The sequence below is a fragment of the Calidris pugnax genome, unplaced genomic scaffold (genome assembly GCF_001431845.1).
Source record: "Calidris pugnax isolate Ruff unplaced genomic scaffold, ASM143184v1 scaffold111, whole genome shotgun sequence".
Lineage (NCBI taxonomy): Eukaryota > Metazoa > Chordata > Aves > Charadriiformes > Scolopacidae > Calidris > Calidris pugnax.
The window spans coordinates 2860973-2864925 of record NW_015090872.1 but is presented as its reverse complement, the minus strand read 5'-3'; the positions used below and the strand labels follow the sequence as shown (position 1 = coordinate 2864925).

The following is a 3953-nucleotide window of genomic DNA, read 5'->3' as shown; positions in this document are numbered from 1 at the left end:
AACCACGGCTTATGATGTTTTTAAAAATAAAAGTAACTTTGAAACACTTAGGGTATTTTGGGTGGTTTGGTTTTTTTTATTTGCTGCCTGGTTGGGGACTTTAGCATCCTCACCTGTGTGTACTTGAAACATAAATTAAAAAAAAAAAAAAGAAAGAAAAGTGTACTTCAATGTATCTAGCACCCAATAACGTTTCCATGAATAATGCTGCCCCTACTGATAAAACTGTAACTAGCTCCAGAGTAACTACACACACATCACAAAACAGTGAACCCGAGCTACTTTCTGGAAAGAGGTCAAATCCAGTGTCAGAACTGGGAGAGCTTCAGCGCCTTCATAAATGGCAATAAAGGTTTCCTGCTGGTCCCAGTTACACAACTGCTTCCTCCTATTTTAAAACAGAACAACAGTAATGCATATTCTTTCAAATTAAATACAGTTACCTGTCTCATCCCATATGAAGGGAGTTTCTCTCGGAATCTCTGGGGAAAAAGAAAGTAACAGTATCTTTAAACACCTTTTCAGCACTGAAACAAATTTCATCTACGATCTAAGGTAAACCAGGAAACAACATGACAGACTGTCAGGCTAATACTTATATAAACATGGACCTTCTAGAAATAAGTTTAATTCCATCCATGTTTTCGGTTTCATTACATTTAGCAAAATTATTTAAAACCAACAGTTTTAAGTAATACAGTACCGATTACATTTAGCAAAATTATTTAAAACCAACCGTTTTAAATAATACATAAAGAGGTATGTACATACTATTGCAAGACTAGGGCCTTAGATCAAAGGGAGAATTGCCTGTTCACAGTAAGACTTTTATTTGACAACTTTCTATATGGCTGTTAGAACAATATAAACTATGTTTTTAAGAGGCAATTCCTTCAGAGTCCATTTTTGTGCTTTCAGCTTTAGACATAGATGCAGGGGTACAATCCATCAAAAAACAAACTGGAAAACCTCACCCAACTAGACAATGTGTAAGATTCAAATGTTAGATTTTATGCTGTCATCAAAGCCTGCTGATTTTTTTAATAGTCCTATCGATAAGCATGCATTTTGTAAATTCTGAAGATAATTTTTAGCCAAAGTAACATCATGACAACCTCCTCGTAAATATATTGCAAGAAGTTATGTTTTCTGATATTGCAAGACTAGGGCCTTAGATCAAAGGGAGAATTGCCTGTTCACAGTAAGACTTTTATTTGACAACTTTCTATATGGCTGTTAGAACAATATAAACTATGTTTTTAAGAGGCAATTCCTTCAGAGTCCATTTTTGTGCTTTCAGCTTTAGACATAGATGCAGGGGTACAATCCATCAAAAAACAAACTGGAAAACCTCACCCAACTAGACAATGTGTAAGATTCAAATGTTAGATTTTATGCTGTCATCAAAGCCTGCTGATTTTTTTAATAGTCCTATCGATAAGCATGCATTTTGTAAATTCTGAAGATAATTTTTAGCCAAAGTAACATCATGACAACCTCCTCGTAAATATATTGCAAGAAGTTATGTTTTCTGATTAGTTCAGTTTAAAGAAAAAAGGAAAAAAATCCCCAAACCTTTCTACTTAACATGTGGAATGATTAGTTCAGTTTAAAGAAAAAAGGAAAAAACCAAAACCCTTTCTACTTAACATGTGGACATGTACCTGCATTTCAATATATCTAGGATCAGATCTCTTCTTTCTTAAGTCTTCTTTAAGTTGCTCATCTAAATCAGCATCTTGCTCATTTTTTTCATAGAGATATTCCACATCCCGATCAAGAAATGTTTTTTCCAAGACTGGTCTCTGTTTTACAGGAGCTTTTTCAGTAACCGGTTTCACTTTTGCGGGCTGTTCTGGAGTAGGTCTGAAAAAAGTGCAGAGAACAGAAATGTCAGAAGTTATCTGAAGCTGTGCCTGGGCCCTGTGCAGAGCACACTCAACCTTTCAAGGCAAACCTGAGATCTGTTCCGAGGCATTACAGCCACAGGTTACTTGGCCATCAGCTGACAGAATACAGCGTTTGCCGTTAAAACAACTAAAGTCTGAAAATTATCTGCCATCAAAAATTTTACATTGGTATCTAGAAATGTAAGATGCTCTTTTGTATCATATTAAGCTAACAGAGCAACAAAACATCTCCAGAGACTCACTACCTAACCTGCTGTCAGAACCACTGCCCTGGAACTGGATCACTCAGAACGGAGACCCAAACACCTCCTGTCAGTGGACTCGGGGTAATGCACCCGGCTGCCCGTTTCACTGCCATCATTTAACATCCTTTAAGTGTTAAGAATGGACCCTGATCATAGAATCACTGAATGGTTTGGGTTGGAGGGCATCTTAAACCACCCGGCTGCCCGTTTCACTGCCATCATTTAACATCCTTTAAGTGTTAAGAATGGACCCTGTGTCACAGAGGCTGAGGAAACATCCCAACGCTGTACAATAAATGAAAAATGAAGTCAATCGCCACCTCTGGAGGAGTAATTCCAGAGGCCAGGGGATCTGAAAAATTCTAAGTATCTACTCAAGTAGATACTTCAGATGAGTTATGGGAACATCCCAACGCTGTACAATAAATGAAAAATTAAGTCAAACGCCAATAATAATTCCAGAGGCCAGGGGATCTGAAGAATTCCATGTATCTACTCAAGTAGGCCTGCAGATCAGTTATGGGGTTTCATGAATTTAAGTAAAAGTTTAACACCCTAAACTCAACAACAATCTGGAAGAGAGTTTCAAAACAACAGTTACAACTGTTTTAGTATGACAATACACGTAAAGAAAACTGAGTATATTTGTTAACCTAATTCACTCACTACATATAAACACCTTCTGATACATCTTCTAGCAGCTTTGGAGTATATTTGTTAACCTAATTCACTCACTAAATATAAACACCTTCTGATGTATCTTCCTAGCAGTTTGTGGGAAGTTTGTTCAATTCAAAGTAATAAAAACATTAGTAATTTTTTCTCTTTACCCTTCTTCATCGCCAGACCACCAGGACATGGCTTCTTGCTCCTTTTCATTTTTAGTTTGGACAGTGTTCAACAGTTGCACAATTTGCTCTTCCCTGCGTTCATCCATACGCACAACAGCTCTCTAGTTAAAAAAAAAAAAAAAGGTAAAATTTTCATCAACATGTACTCAGCATATCATAGAATCACTAAGATGCCCTCCAACCCAAACCATTTAAAGACCATCCAGTTCCAACCCCCCTGCCCTGGGCAGGGACACCTCCCACCAGAGCAGGTTGCTCAAAGCCCCATCCAGCCCGGCCTTGAACCCCTCCAGGGATGGGGCAGCCACAGCTTCTCTGGGCAACCTGGGCCAGTGTCTCACCATCCCCACAGTCAAGAAATTCTTCCTAATATCTAATCTAAATCTCCCCTCTTTTAGATGGAAACCATTATCTCTCGTCCTATCGCTCCACTCCCTGATCAAGGGTCCCTCCCCATCTCTCCTGGAGCCCCTTCAGGGACTGGAAGGGGCTCTAAGGTCTCCCCGGAGCCTCCTCTTCTCCAGGTTGAACAACCCCAACTCTCTCAGCCAAATAAGAGGAATAATAAAAAGTAATATCGACAGATATTACATTATTAACACTTCAATGTCATTCTCAACCTAGCGAGACTCTTGGCCACGATGGGAGACTCCTCACAGGGCTGGATGAGGCCGAGCTCTCCCGCCGGCCCCCGCTCCCCGCAGCCCCTCCTCCCCTTCTGCCTCGGGGAGCGGGACGAAACGCCCCCGGGCCTCGGCGGCCTGAGGGGGGCACCGATGCCGCTGCTGCCGCCGCCCCGGCCGAGGGGCCTCTCCCGCCGCCGCCCCTCACCTGCTGCCGGTCCGTCTCCTTGCTCTTCTGGCCCTGCTTCCGCGCGTACCACAGCCCGATCTCGCGGCCCTTGAGGTGGCTGGGGTGGCGCCCCCGACCCCCGCCGCCGCCGCGGC

General features: G+C 41.7%; 1 protein-coding gene across 1 annotated transcript in view; it reads right to left on the bottom strand.

Moving 5' to 3' along the window:
• The window catches only part of DHX36 (DEAH (Asp-Glu-Ala-His) box polypeptide 36), a 30545-nt gene extending 26611 nt beyond the window's left edge, over nt 1-3934 (bottom strand). Inside the window, exon 1 of the mRNA XM_014946030.1 lies at nt 3838-3934. The gene's annotated coding sequence lies outside the window, so the exon portion shown is untranslated. The remainder of the gene's footprint in view (nt 1-3837) is intronic.
• Between the last annotated feature and the right edge of the window lie 19 nt (nt 3935-3953).